The sequence below is a fragment of the Littorina saxatilis genome, unplaced genomic scaffold (genome assembly GCF_037325665.1).
Source record: "Littorina saxatilis isolate snail1 unplaced genomic scaffold, US_GU_Lsax_2.0 scaffold_519, whole genome shotgun sequence".
NCBI lineage: Eukaryota > Metazoa > Mollusca > Gastropoda > Littorinimorpha > Littorinidae > Littorina > Littorina saxatilis.
Window position 1 is genome coordinate 21,587 of NW_027126866.1, and position 16,378 is coordinate 37,964.

General features: G+C 41.8%; 1 long non-coding RNA gene across 1 annotated transcript; it reads left to right on the forward strand.

Annotated features, from left to right (window-relative positions):
• The first annotated feature begins 1,710 nt into the window (after positions 1-1,710).
• On the forward strand, positions 1,711-12,547 carry LOC138955359 (uncharacterized). Its single transcript, XR_011452205.1, has 5 exons — positions 1,711-1,868; positions 2,160-2,282; positions 3,381-3,455; positions 9,591-9,794; positions 12,397-12,547. It is a non-coding gene; the product is annotated as an uncharacterized lncRNA (long non-coding RNA).
• The last annotated feature ends 3,831 nt before the right edge of the window (positions 12,548-16,378 follow it).

Genomic DNA, 16,378 nt, shown 5'->3' on the forward strand with positions numbered 1-16,378 from the left:
ATGGACATTTGTCGCTTGTCACCCATCGCATTTTATTCTAGTAAAGCGCCATTGAATAGCACAAATACACGATCATAAAGCATTATCATGTCCGGGGATAAAAAAACAAGTCGCGTAAGGCGAAAATACAATATTTAGTCAAGTAGCTGTCGAACTCACAGAATGAAACTGAACGCAACGCAACGCAGCAAGACCGTATACTCGTAGCATCGTCACTCCACCGCCCGTGGCAAAGGCAGTGCCCGTGGAATTGACAAGAAGAGCGGGGTATTCGTTGCGCTGAGAAGGATAGCACGCTTTTCTGTACCTCTCTTCGTTTTAACTTTCTGAGCGTGTTTTTAATCCAAACATATCATATCTATATATTTTTGGAATCAGGAACCGACAAGGAATAAGATGAAAGTGTTTTTAAATTGATTTCGAAAAAAACATTTTGATAATAATTTTTATATATTTAATTTTCAGAGCTTGTTTTTAATTTGAATATAACATATTTATATGTTTTTGGAATCAGCAAATGATGGAGAATAAGATAAACGTAAATTTGGATCGTTTTATAAATTTTTATTTTTTTTTTACAATTTTTAGATTTTTAATGACCAAAGTCATTAATTAATTTTTAAGCCACCAAGCTGAAATGCAATACCGAACCCCGGGCTTCGTCGAAGATTACTTGACCAAAATTTGAACCAATTTGGTTGAAAAATGAGGGCGTGACAGTGCCGCCTCAACTTTCACGAAAAGCCGGATATGACGTCATCAAAGACATTTATCAAAAAAATGAAAAAAACGTTCGGGGATTTCATACCCAGGAACTCTCATGTCAAATTTCATAAAGATCGGTCCAGTAGTTTAGTCTGAATCGCTCTACACACACACACACACACACGCACGCACACACGCACATACACCACGACCCTCGTTTCGATTCCCCCTCGATGTTAAAATATTTAGTCAAAACTTGACTAAATATAAAAAGAAGGCCGACATAAGCGCATGCGCAAACGCCTGCCGACACCAGGCAATGCACACCGCTACGATCGGAGTCAACTCGTAAATATCGCCTGCTGCGCAGCAGCGTCAGGGGATGACTTGAGTCCCCTGGCATATTACCCTACGCTCGATCGCAGCTTTGGTTTACAACGACGAACGACAAAGCTACGATCGTCTCGGCGAGGATCACCGAGGTTCACCGAGGATATACTCTACAGCCGATCAGATCGGAGACAGTGCCGATTCTTTCGTAAATATTTGACGATTGCAATAAAAAATTTAAAAAGTACTCTTGATATTGAATTCAGACACGGTACAGATCTGGTTGTTGTTTTTTAAGGGAAAGTAGCATTTCATATCAATAAAAAATAAAAAATAAAATGTTTACGTTTTGTGTAGTCTCATTCAAAATCTCACTGTCCCTGAGACTTTCCGTCCGGGTCCGTGTGGAACACCAAGACTGATAAGACTGAAATGATCTCTCGCACAGAAAGAGAGGGATTTATCGAAATTATGTAAAACACGCACACACACACACACACACGCACACAAAACCAGGCTATATTCAATGATATGATCATCTGTTTCACTGTCGGACTTTTGTCGGGCCTAGCTTGATGATGGACTAATTTATGCCGCCGGGAACACCGCCAGATTGCTAAGCTGGCAGGGTCAGGACTGACCTCAAACATTGGGGTTGAAGCAAGTACACGAACAGTTGCCAAAAGGTGTGCGATTCGGGAAAAATGTTCAAATTTTGTCTGATTTTGGTTATAAGACACGTTGAATCTCGCGGAAAGGCGAAGCATGCGGGCATGTTCACTGTGTCAAAACACTGACTCGGCCCCACAAGCTGTTGACAGCAGTTGAAAATGGTAAGCCTAGTTGCAGCGGGAGATGTTGCTGCTACTTGTTTGAAGTATATGAGTTCTCAAAGGTGAAATTCACAAAAATGCTGCAAATTTATTCTCCTTGTGAAACGGACCCCGCCATGATCTCATTCTCAATGAGTTATGCCCCTTGAACATGACAGTATAGGCATGGGGAAAGAAATAATTTTCAAAATGAGCTTGCCTCATACTTGCCCTTTAATGTTGTACAATATTAGATGCACATTTAGATATGTTTCCTATTTACAGGACGCAAGATATGTTTTCTATTTACAGGACGCACCCGCCAACCACCAACCCAGGCCGGTTATCCAGATCCAGGACAGTTCAGTGCTTAATTTGTATTTGACGTTGTCTTGACCATCAACTGAAAACTGAGTCCTTGCAGTGTAAATCATAGTATGTACAATATTACATTTATATATATAAATTAATGATATATAATTAATATATATTATATAGAGGGCTATTTATTTTTCCTGTTTTATGGTAGAAGAAGGCACTATGCAGGGATGTTGCTACAAATTCATACCTATAGGACAAATGTCCTGAGTTTTTCAGCATCACTAGGACATTTGACCGCTTTCAGAAAGTGTAATAGGACATTATAATTATGATTTTGCGCCAAACAGCTTATAACACATTCCATGGAATTGTTACAATGTCGATCATGCGCCCACACACACACACACCCACGCTGTAGAATACACACATAATATAGTAAATACATCAACACAGTGTGCGTATAATGTTGTATTTGTTTAGTTTCAAAGAAACCACAAAAAAGAAACCAACATGAACAACTTCAGGATAAAAGTTGGAAAACAAAATGATCAGTTTGATCTAATGCTGATCTTTTGCAGGCTTTAGGTTTTTTTTCAGCGGCATAATTCAGTGCTTCGTCTCGTATCGAAAACAAAAGCAGACGACAAATTTAGTCGGAGTTGTCTCCCATACTCCTGTAATCCACTATTATTTTTTAGATCAGTGCGCTGCACCCAGACGGTTATACCCAAACGGCGCATACCGCAAACGGTTTGGGAATTCCCGACAAAAGAAAAGATCCGCACGCGGCACTGGCAACTTCAGTGTCTGTATCTGTATATGTGCGTTACGTTGCTAGCATCCAGATTGCTGGTTTTGGCGCTACGGGTGTCAGCTGAACACGAGAGCGTTCGGTCTTCTTGAAGATAAAGTATCTTGAAATGAAAATTAACGAATATCGCGCTGTCCGAAGGAATGGAGTACATATCGGACAATGACCACGCTCAGGCTAAAATGATAGGACATCTGACCGACATGCGGCAATGTGAATCGGACATTTGGGGATTTTGTAAAATGTCCGATGTCCGACGCCTAACGACATTCCTGACTATGGAATATAATAAACAGAAACATCTTCATCTGAATTGCAATAGTCAAAAGTTGATTCTGACAGGTTGTGTACATTCTTTTTTCTTCTTCATTTTTTTCTTCTTATTTCTATTTCCTTTTCAGACAGTGCTTCAAGCAAGACAAGATCCCATGGATGAGATGTTGTACCTGCCATATCACTTCGCTCTCAGTCTCAAGGTCCTGTTCAAATTATCACATGCCTGGCTTTAGTATGTAGTAATACTTTTGATAATGATAGTTTTTCTTTTGGTTTTATAGAGGGTGGGTAACAGATCTATCATCTATACTTGAGACTGTGCCAAAAGGTCAGGTGTCATGTCTACTGTCCCGAATGACACACGATTGCTGACATTTCACCATTGCCAACAGAATAAACAAATAAGAAATAGGTAGAAAATGAATGTGAAAACTGACTTTAATTGTTGATCAGTATTTTCTATACCACTAACAAATAATCTACTTGCACATAGCTGTTTGGCAAATGTATGTTGCATGGGACACACTGACATGAAAGTGGAAGATGTTTTTCCCTCTAGAGAAACTACATATCAAGTTACACTTTTTGTGCTCTTCCATTCCAGTTGGCAATCAATTGTTAACGCACGTTATTAGAAAAAATAGAACGAAAACAGATTAGATAGAATGAAAAATGTACTGGTGATGTCATTTGGGACATACTGACATGAAAACGTCACCTTTTGGCACAGTCTCACTTACATTTTTGTCATTTAATCATACAATGCTGTTCACACTGTGAAATACATAAACAAAACCATAATCTTGAGAGATAAATGTCTTGTTAGTGGAGAATGGTACTGACTGGATGTCTCATTAATGGGGTATGGTTCTGGGGAGATGTGTTAGTGGTGGGATGTCTCGTGAGTGCGGTGGGGTACTGATGGGATGTCTTGTGAGTGCGATGTGGTACTGATGGGATGTCTTGTGAGTGCGGTGTGGTACTGATGGGATGTCTTGTGAGTGCGGTGTGGTACTGATGGGATGTCTTGTGAGTGCGGTGTGGTACTGATGGGATGTCTTGTGAGTGCGGTGTGGTACTGATGGGATGTCTCGTGAGTGCGGTGGGGTACTGATGGGATGTCTTGTGAGTGCGATGTGGTACTGATGGGATGTCTTGTGAGTGCGGTGTGGTACTGATGGGATGTCTGGTGAGTGCGGTGTGGTACTGATGGGATGTCTTGTGAGTGCGGTGTGGTACTGATGGGATGTCTCGTGAGTGCGGTGTGGTACTGATGGGATGTCTTGTGAGTGCGGTGTGGTACTGATGGGATGTCTTGTGAGTGCGGTGTGGTACTGATGGGATGTCTTGTGAGTGAGGTGTTGTACTGATGGGATGTCTCGTGAGTGCAGTGAGGTACTGATGGGATGTCTTGTGAGTGCGGTGTTGTTCTGATGGGATGTCTCGTGAGTGCGGTGTGGTAGTGATGGGATATATGTCTTGTTAGTGTGGTTTGGTACTTGTGGGATGTCTCACTAGTGGCATGTGGTAGTGGTGGAATGAATCGTTAGTTGGGTGTTGTACTGGTGGAATGTCTCGTTCGTGGGGTATGTTTCTGGTGATGGGATGTCTCGTTAGTGGGGTATACTACTAATGGGATGTCTCATTAGTGGAGTGTGGAACTGGTGTGATGTCTCATTAGTGAAGTGTGGTACTGGTGGTATGTCTCATTAGTGGAGTGTGGTACTGGTGGTATGTCTCGTTAAAGGGATGTGGTACTGGTGGGATGTCTTTTTAGTGGGGTGTGTCCACCGTGTGATACTGGTGGGATGTCTCGTTAGTGGGGTGTGGTACTGGTGGGATGTCTCGTTAGTGGGGTGTGGTACTGGTGGGATGTCTCGTTGGTGGGGTGTGGTACTGGTGGGATGATGTCTTCTTAGTTGAGTGCGGTACTGGTGGGATGTCACGTTACAGGGGTATGCTAGTGATAGAATGTTTTGTTAGTGGAATATACTACTAATGGGATGTCTCATTAGTGGAGTGTGGTACTGGTGTGATGTCTCGTTAGTGGAGTGTTGTACTGGTGGGATGTCTCGTTAGTGGAGTGTGGTACTGGTGGAATGTCTCGTTAGTGGAGTGTGGTACTGATGGGATGTCTTGTTAGTGGGGTATGTTTCTGGTGATGGGATGTCTCGTTAGTGGGGTATACTACTAATGGGATGTCTCATTAGTGGAGTGTGGAACTGGTGTGATGTCACGTTAGTGGGGTGTGGTACTGGTGGGATGTCTCATTAGTGGAGTGTGGTACTGGTGGTATGTCTCGTTAAAGGGATGTGGTACTGGTGGGATGTCTTTTTAGTGGGGTGTGATACTGGTGGGATGTCTCGTTAGTGGGGTGTGGTACTGGTGTGATGTCTCGTTAGTGGAGTGTGGTACTGGTGGAATGTCTCGTTAGTGGAGTGTGGTACTGATGGGATGTCTTGTTAGTGGGGTATACTACTGATGGGATGTCTTGTTTGAGGGGTATACTACAGATGGGATGTCTCATTAGTTGGGGGTGGTACAGTTGGGATGACTTGAAAATGGGCTATTGTACTGGTGGGATATCTCATGTTAGTAGGGGGGATGTACTCATGGGATGCCTCCTTAGTTGGGTGTGGTACAGGTAGGATGTCTCGTTTGTGGGGTATAGTAGTGTTTGGATGTCTTGTTAGGGTGGTGTGGTAGTGGGGGGATATCTCATTCATAAGTGGCGTGTGGTAGGGGTGGGATGTCTCATTCATAAGTGGTATTTGTGGGATGTCTCATTAGTGGCGTTTGGTAGTGGTGGAATGTCTCGTTAGTTAGGTGTGGGATGTCTCATTAGTGGGGTATGGTACTGGTGATGGGATGTCTCATTGGTGGGGTATACTACTAATTTTGTTTGTTTGTTTGCTTAACGCCAAGCCGACCACGAAGGGCCATATCAGGGCGGTGCTGCTTTGACATTTAACGTGCGCCACACACAAGACAGAAGTCGCAGCACAGGCTTCATGTCTCAACCAGTCACATTATTCTGACACCGGACCAACCAGTCCTAGCACTAACCCCATAATGCCAGACGCCATGCTGAGCAGCCTCTAGATTGCCAATTTTAAAGTCTTAGGTATGACCCGGCCGGGTTTCGAACCCACGACCTCCCGATCACGGGGCGGACGCCTTACCACTAGGCCAACCGTGCCGGTCTATACTACTAATGTGATGTCTCATTAGTGGAGTGTGGTACTGGTGTAATGTCACGTTATTGGAGTGTGGTACTGGTGGGATGTCTCATTCGTGGAGTGTGGCACTGGTGGTATGTCTCGTTAGTGGGATGTGGTACTGGTGGGATGTCTTTTTAGTGGGGTGTGGTACTGGCGGAATGTCTCGTTAGTGGGGTGAGGTACTGGCGGGATGTCTCGTTAGTGGGGTGAGGCACTGGCGGGATGTCTTCTTAGTTGAGTGTGGTCCTGGTGGGATGTCTCGTTAGTGGGGTATGCTACTGATGGAATGTTTTGTTAGTGGAGTATACTACTAATGGGATGTCTCATTAGTGGAGTGTGAAACTGGTGTGATGTCTCGTTAGTGGAGTGTGGTACTGGTGGGATGTCTTGTTAGTGGGGTGTGGTACTGGAGGGATGTCTCGTTAGTGAAGTGTGGTACTGGTGGGATGTCTTGTTAGTGGGGTGTGGTACTGGTGGGATGTCTCATTCGTGGAGTGTGGCACTGGTGGTATGTCTCGTTAGTGGAGTGTGGTACTGATGGGATATCTTGTTAGTGGGGTATACCACTGATGGGATGTCTGTTTCGTGGGGTATACTATTGATTGGATGTCTCGTTAGTGGGTTGTGGTACTGATGGGATGTCTTGTTAGTGGGGTATACTACTGATAGGATGTCTCATTTGTGGGGTTTACTGCAGATGGGATGTCTCGTTCGTGGGGTATACTACTGATGGGATGTCTCATTAGTTGGGGGTGGCACAGTTGGGATGACTTGTAAGTGGGGTATAGTACTGGTGGGATATCTCATGTTAGTGGGGGGGGGGGGGGGGGATGTATTCATGGGATGCCTCCTTAGTGAGGTGTGGTACAGGTAGGATGTCTCGTTTGTGGAGTATACTACTAATGGGATGTCTCATTAGTGGAGTGTGGTACTGGTGTGATGTCTCGTTAGTGGAGAGTGGTACTGGTGTGATGTCTTGTTAGTGGGGTGTGGTACTGGTGGGATGTCTCGTTAGTGGAGTGTGGTACTGGTGGAATCAGGAATGTCACGTTAGTGGAGTGTGGTACTGATGGGATATCTCGTTCGTGGGGTATACTACTGATGGGATGTCTCATTAGTTTGGGGTGGTACAGTTGGGATGACTTACTCCCCCCGGGTTAGGGGGAGTCCCATATTGATTGGGACGAGAAAGAATTTACCCGATGCTACCCAGCATGTCGTAAAAGGCGACTAACGGTTCTGTTTCTCCTTTTACCCTTGTATAGAATATAGTCAATTTTTATAAAGATTTTAGTCAAGCAGTATGTAAGAAATGTTAAGTCCTTTGTACTGGAAACTTGCATTCTCCCAGTAAGGTTATATATTGTACTACGTTGCAAGCCCCTGGAGCAATTTTTTTATTAGTGTTTTTGTGAACAAGAAACAATTAACAAGTGGCTCTATCCCATTTCCCCCCTTTCCCCGTCGGGATATAACCTTGAATGGTTGAAAACGACGTTAAACACCAAATAAAGAAAGAAAGTTGGGATGACTTCTAAGTGGGGTTAGTACTGGGGGGATGTGCTCATGGAATGCCTTTTAGTGGGGTGTGGTACAGACAGGATGTCTCGTTTGTGGGGTATAGTACTGGTGGGATGTCTCGTTAGTAGTGTATAGTACTGGTGGGTTCTCGAGTTAGTGGGGTGGGGTACTCCTGGGATGTCTCGTTGGTGGGTATGGTACTGGTGGGATCCCGCATTGGTGGAGTATAGTGTCGGTTGGATCTCATGCTTTTTGGGTGTGGTACTCACGGGATGTCTCGTTAGTACTCTTGCCTCGGGTTTAGGGTAAACAGGTCTGGGGGTGTGGTTCTGGTGGGATCTCGCGTTAATGAGGTTTAGTACTGTTGGGATGACTTATTAGAGGGGCCTGGTACCGATTGGATCTTGCGTTAGTGGGTATTGTACTGGGGATGTCTCACTTGTTGGGTGTTGTAGTGGTAGTATGTTTCGTTAGTTGGGTATAGTGCTTGTGGGATTTTGCGTGAGTGGGGTATAGTACAGGTGGGATGTCTTGTTAGTGGGGTGAAGTACTGGTAGGATCTCATGTTAGTTTGGTGTGGTACTATCTATGGGTTCTTGCGTTAGTGGGGAGTAGTACTCATGGGGATATCTCGTTAGTGGGGTATACTACTGGTGGGATGTCTTGTTAGTGGGATGTGGTTCTGGTTGAATCTTGCGTTAGCGGGGTATAGTACTGGTTGGATGTCTCGTTAGTGGGGTTTAAGGCCAGAAAGTGGCGAGTATTGTACTTGCCATGGTTAGTATGCATGTAACTGGCGAATAGAAATGTTCATCTACTCGCCAAATGCGAGTAAAAGTGTCATTAGTGGGGTCTGGTACAGGAAGGATCTCACTTTAGAGGGGTATTGTATTGTTCGAATGTCTCTCGTTAGTGAGGTAAAATACTGGCGGGATGTCTTGTTAGTTGGGTGTGGTACTGGTGGTATGTCTTGCTAGTGGGGTTATGTACTGGTGGTATGTCATGTTTGTGGGGTTTTGAACTGGTGAGGTGCCTCGTTAGTAGGGTCTGGTACTGGTGGGACCTCCTGTTAGTGGGGTATTGTACTGGGGATGTCTCATTTGTGGGGTGTGGTAGTGGTGGGATGTATTGTTAGTGGGTTATAGTGCTGGTGGGATTTCGCGTAAGTGGGGTATAGTACTGGTGGGATGTCTCGTGTTAGTGTGGTGTGGTACTCCTTGGTTCTCGTGTTGTACTTATGGGATGTCTCGTTAGTGGGGTGTGGTACTGGTGGGATCTTGCATTGGTGGGGTATTGTACTGGTGGGATGTCTCGTTATTGGGGTGTGGTACTGGTGGGATCTTGCATTGATGGGGTATTGTACTGGTGGGATGTCTCGTTATTGGGGTGTGGTACTGGTGGGATCTTGCATTGATAGGGTAAGTGGGATGTCTCGTTAGTTGGGTGTGGTAGTGGTGGTATCTCGCATCAGTGGGGTATTGTACTGGTGGGATGTCTTGTTAGTGGGGTAAAGTACTGGTGTTGGTTGTTGTGCAGGTGGGATGAGTGATGCACAATGCAATTAGTATCTAACTTGGTGGCTCTTTGTTGCAGACATCTTCCTGGTGTGTTTGTTCTACTTGCCTTGCCTGGTAGGAAGAGCATTCACTGGTTTAGAAGCTTGCAAGATGACAGCTATGCTAACCACATATTGGAGAACATTGGCTGACTGGTGCAAAACAACATATCTCATCAGCTTTGTGATGTGACTGTGGAATGCAGCCTACTGAATACAAGTGAACATCATGCTGACTGTCTGTAAGTGTACCGGTAATTGAGTGTATAGATCTCTGCATCTGCATGCAAAAAAAAGTGGTCACTCATGGTTCATGTATTACGGTTGCTGTAAGCCATTTACCCAGCATATGGCAAAAAGAAAGAAAACACTTATACCAAAGGCAAAGAAATTATGACAAAGAACACATAATGAATCGTTGTGTTTAACATATGTGATCCATATGCTTCTTACTTTATGGTGTAAGGATGAGACAGAAAACCAGATAAAGAGTCTTTCTTGACCACACTCAGTATCAAGTTCCTAATATTGTTGAAACTGGATTTATCTTCAAATTTGCTTACACCTCATTTCTAACATAGTAGCTGTCGGTCATCACTTGGTATGTCTTGCAAATCTCTCACAGGATGTGTACGCATCACTTCCTCACAGGCTACAATCAGTTAAAGGAGCAAAGGACACACAACTAAGTGCTTTAAGTTTGTAAGTGTATCTGGAAGGCCAGTAAAATAAAATAGAACGGTGATAAATACAAGACTTATTTTACAACCATTTGAAAAATACATACATCCTCCGTGGCTGCCCGCATAACGAAATCGTTTTTCTCGTGTATTGAACTTGCCAGTGTTTCATCACAGAGCAGAGTCCGTCCCACACTTTGCTTTGTGTACATTACGTGAACACCCGCACAACACAACATTTTCACGAGAAAAACACGTTTATTTGTTTGCTTTGTCTGTATTACACATTTCTATTTACATTTACCACTGACACACCTAATTGCATACTTTATAGTTTGCAAGTGAACCGTTATCATACAAAATAACGTTATCACGAGACGAACAGAGATATCAGAGATTGTCTGCTTCTCAAATGTTTCGCGCAAATCATGTAATATCTATTTTTGCGAAAACCTCCCGAAGAAATGCAATCTCAGCGGCTTCAACCTGCAACATATTTGTGCTTATTTGGAATGTGACGTCCTGTTCTTCGTCACTAAAACTAAGCATCGCACAGAACCAGCGCCCTTCCATTAGATAGCAACAACTTGTTTTGAAGCCAGAGCCACTACCGACTGAGCTGTTTTACCACCTAATTCCCTAATTGATGTTAGCTGAGAAATTATGGTACTCACATTCATTCTAATTGATATTCCATCAGGTACACAAAGATATTACCAGATATTGCCCATCAAGAATTTCTTTAGCCTTCAATTGTACTGGAAAGTCTGTTTTCTTGTCCAGTGTAAATTTTAGTTTCTTTTGCATACAAACTCATATGAGTAAAACATCTCTTGATCATCCTTTGAACTTCAGAAATAAGAGCATTGTTTGTAACACATTCACACGTCCAAACAGGATTACATATCCTGCTGTTTTACACGTAGAATATAACTTAAAAAAACCTAAAAAACATTGTAAAATTCCTTCACAACATCCATATGGTAAGATGTCGGCCTCCTAATCAGGAGGTAGTGAGTTTGAATCCCGGTCGCTGCCGCCTGGTGAGTTAAGAGTGGAGATTTATTTGATCTCCCAGGTCAACTTATGTGCAGACCTGTTAGTGATTTAACCCCCTTCGTGTGTGCATACAAGCACAAGACCAAGTGCGCACGGAAAAGATCCTGTAATCCATGTCAGAGACGATGGGTTATAGAAACACAAAAATACCCAGCATACCTCCCCTGAAATCGGCGTATGTTGCCTAAATGGCAGGGTAAAAATTGTCATACACATAAAAATCCATTCATGCTAAAAATATGAGTGAACGTGGTAGTCTAAGCCTATGAACAAAGAAGAAGAATAATATGGGTTGAGTGTGAATCTTACAATCTGTTCCCCATGGTTCAAAATCATGCAACTTGGTACATATTCTTGTATTCAAAAGGTAAATATGCCAATGAATAAAATTGATTTTATGTGGGAATGGTTGTGTCATATAGTGTTAACTGTTATTTGGTACATACTTGCGTTGAGAGATGAAAAACAGTTGGAATCAGGAAGTCAAATCTATAACCTAGGCAGAACACACCAGTACATGTACATGCAAGTTGGCCAGCGTACACATATTCCATGCTACTTGGGTTTAAAGCGCATTGCACAGTGTAAACAAACATTGTTCAATACATTGTCTAGAAAGACCACCCAAGACAGTATTTATGTTTATGTTAATACTAGAACGTTCAAACTCTTATTCCAAGGTATTCCTCAAATACATGTATGTTGTCATCAATACAAACCCTAACCAAACTCTGTTGCTCTTTAGGCGATTTTGAATACGTCCAGCAACAGCATGTGAATTGTAGGCTGCTCTTCTCAGGGTCGGAAAGTAGGAAGAAAATCAAAACAGCCACGGTGCAGCGGAAGAACTTGGGGATAAATACTCATGTCCAAACAATACCATAAACACAGCTGTTTTAAATTGGAATAACTCGGTGCTCAAAAACTTATTTTAAGTATTCCTGGTGTTTTCAGTAACATGATTCCAACCCCCAGCCCAAACTCTATAGCTCTCAGTCCTTGGTGCACTTTATTCCTTTAATTAAACAAAAAGGATAGCTCACATTGGAATAGAATGTTTAACACAAATGCATTGTAACTTTTGGTGTTGTTTGTTTTGTTACAGATTGATCATGCTACCTTCCTTGGCCTCCCCTGGAACGGATGTTTCCTACAGGAGTCGAATTTTCTGCTGTTATTGATTAGACACCACTGTCACATGTCACACAGAACAGTGAATTCTTCAACTCATAATAAAAAAAAAATAACAGTAAAAAGCTACCTTTCTTGATTTTGTGTGTGATTTGCCAAATGTGAGAACAGATGAGTGTGTGACATATTGTGGGATTTGGGTCTTTCTCAGAAGTGGTGCTCAAGTTTCCATGTTACAGCTGTCATCAAATACATTTCATATTTCATTGTGTAACTCGACAGATCAAATGACTACAAACAAAATTGGACACAGAATGCTGAAGGATTCATAAACAATTCAAGAATGCATTTGATTTGATTTGGGTAAGCTGAGCAAAAATTAGTTTCATGCACCACTTTTAAAGGCCACTCCCTCCCTCCACCAGTATCATCATTGTGTAAAGCAGACCCATGGCTTTATACTAAATGTGTTTACTTTCTCTTTCTGAACACGTTTAGTTAATGCATATGTAATTCTTTTGACTATGATTTCTGAGGATGACCCAATTCACTTGTTTTTAAAGGCAGAGATGACCCTTCCGATTTTAAGATTTTATTCTTTGGCAAACTTTTTAATTCTTATTTCAAGGTTCTTCATAACAATTCTAAGAAAAGGTGTTTCTTGTTCTAAAACGTTATATTGAATTATGGGTCAAAGTGGACCTTTTTAGGGATTAAACATGTAGTTTTGTGGAAACATTCATCTTCTGGAAAAATGAACTTACAACTTTGAAGTATGTTTTGTTTTACTCTAAACAGGTCTCTAGAAGCAACAACATTTTGTTTACAACATAAATTTCAAAAATAAAAGAAAGTTTTTGACAGAATTTCTAAAATCATGTAATTCACAAAAAGCCTGTTACTGTATTTGTTTGTTTGTTTGGTTAACGCCCAGCCGACCACGAAGGGCCATATCAGGGCGGTGCTGCTTTGACATATAACGTGCGCCACACACAAGACAGAAGTCGCAGCACAGGCTTCATGTCTCACCCAGTCACATTATTCTGACACCGGACCAACCAGTCCTAGCACTAACCCCATAATGCCAGACGCCAGGCGGAGCAGCCACTAGATTGCCAATTTTAAAGTCTTAGGTATGACTCGGCCGGGGTTCGAACCCACGACCTCCCGATCACGGGGCAGACGCCTTACCACTAGGCCACCGTGCCGGTCTGTTACTGTATAAAAACGCATTTCTGGTGAAAGTAAGATCTGACAAAGTCTAGAAGATGACTAGTCGACTCTTTACCAATGAGAAAACAGCGTCTAAAGTTTTCAATATGGTGTCAACAGTAAATACAATACATGTACTTTGAAAATGATCAGTTAATTGCAAAAAAAGAGGATGATAATTACACCACACAATGATTTGTGTGGTGTTCAAAGAACCTACAAATGCGCAGAAAACAAAGAAGGATGTGTTTTGACCCAACGTTTGTGCCATCTCGCTTTAAGAACCTGTCGGTGCCATAGACTTAAATAAATATTCTTGTACAAATATGTTGAAAGCATCATAACATGAAGATTTCAAGTGACAGAGAAAAATAAAACACAAAATATATTCAGCATACTTTTATGGACTTTCAGCATCACAGTGAATGAGACTTAAACAAGTCGCGTAAGGCGAAAATACAATATTTAGTCAAGTAGCTGTCGAACTCACAGAACACGTGGAATTGACAAGAAGAGCGGGGTATTCGTTGCGCTGAGAAGGATAGCACGCTTTTCTGTACCTCTCTTTGTTTTAACTTTCTGAGCGTGTTTTTAATCCAAACATATCATATCTATATATTTTTGGAATCAGGAACCGACAAGGAATAAGATGAAAGTGTTTTTAAATTGATTTCGAAAAAAAAATTTGATAATAATTTTTATATATTTAATTTTCAGAGCTTGTTTTTAATCCGAATATAACATATTTATATGTTTTTGGAATCAGCAAATGATGGAGAATAAGATAAACGTAAATTTGGATCGTTTTATAAATTTTTATTTTTTTTTACAATTTTCAGATTTTTAATGACCAAAGTCATTAATTAATTTTTAAGCCACCAAGCTGAAATGCAATACCGAACCCCGGGCTTCGTTGAAGAGTACTTGACCAAAATTTCAACCAATTTGGTTGAAAAATGAGGGCGTGACAGTGCCGCCTCAACTTTCACGAAAAGCCGGATATGACGTCATCAAAGACATTTATCAAAAAAATGAAAAAAACGTTCGGGGATTTCATACCCAGGAACTCTCATGTCAAATTTCATAAAGATCGGTCCAGTAGTTTAGTCTGAATCGCTCTACACACAGACACACACACGCACGCACGCACGCACGCACACACATATGCACATACACCACGACCCTCGTTTCGATTCCCCCTCGATGTTAAAATATTTAGTCAAAACTTGACTAAATATAAAAAAAAACCACATGCATTAAACTACGCTGCTGAAGATCACAAACTTGATTTTGTAAAGCCAGGTTTTATTTAGAAACCTACAGGTAACGTTTAAAAACGAAAATAGAAAAGATATGCAGTAATGTATATTATTACTGTATAAACGTATTGTTTAAAGGTATCGCAGATGGTGTGGTATTGTGCAGTCTGTGTTGACTGCAGTGGCTGATCGAGAAAAAGTGCCCATGCAGTTGTGAATACATTGTATCAGTGTAGGGTGGTGTGTATATGTTGTCTGCAGTAACTTCATCAAGGAAAAAGTCCTACGCAGAAGATGTTGATGCATTGTGTCACTGTCGGAGTAAATAAATCTGCATAGACTACCAGCGTCCAGATGTGTGTGCTCTCTCTCTCTCTCTCTCTCTCTCTCTCTCTCTCTCTCTCTCTCTCTCTCTCTCTCTAAAAAACTGCATTAACCTTGAAGTCAATATGAATGCCGAAGAAGGCCAATTCGGTCTTTTGAGTATGTAAGACTCCATTATTACAGCATTCCAGTTTTTGAGGTCAGCCAACACTGCCGCGATACGAAACGAGGAAACTGCAAAGTCACCTGTGTACAAGAAATGAAAAAGTGTCCATGCAGTTGTGAGTATCAGTGTAGAGTGCAAAAGTATGGTTGTACCCACAATGTGATGCCCGTCAGAAGGGTGTACTTTCCGTCATTGTGATTCTCAAATTACTTAGGATCATATCAAGTAACTGCATGTCTGCCACGTAAGAGCACTTTCATTTCAGAATATTTTGGCCCAAATGTAGTACGACACTACATGATATTCAGATGCCCGTCAGTGAATGTGAATACATTTCGCAGGCTTATATTTATAGTCATGAAAGTTTGAAACTAAGTTCAGAAACACTTGACTGAAAAAGATCACCAGGAGACACAACCACTCAACACTCACACAGACATAATGGAAAAGGAGTTCGTAATTGGACACCTTTGTCAGAGCTGATGAAAATAACAGCGTGATTAGGAGGTAAGCCTACCAAGATGCCCGGACGGACCCGCAGTAGTGGGGCTCCTATGTTGCAAAATCATTCAAATCATGCAACAAACACCAAATTAAGCAAATATGAAGAGTTTTATGTGCTTAACAAAACCTGATACAGAGCCATCGCGAAAAATAAAAAAATGGGTAGTTTTTAAACAATTTTTCAAAATGGCCGCCAGTGTAAACGGTTGGGTATGTTAGGCATATTTCACTACATGTGATTAACAGCAAATTTGGCGTAAATGGACATTTGCTTTTGCTTAACAAAACCTGATACAGAGCCACCGTGAAAAAATTAAGAAATCAGTAGTTTTTTTACAATTTTCAAAATGGCCGCCAATAAAAGGGTATTTAGGCATTTTTGATGCTACAAGACATTCTCTTGCAATAGAAACTAACACAAACACATTTTTAAACAAACAATACATGTATTGTTGGTGCAGAGAATGATTGGACGGTGTGGGTGGCAGGGT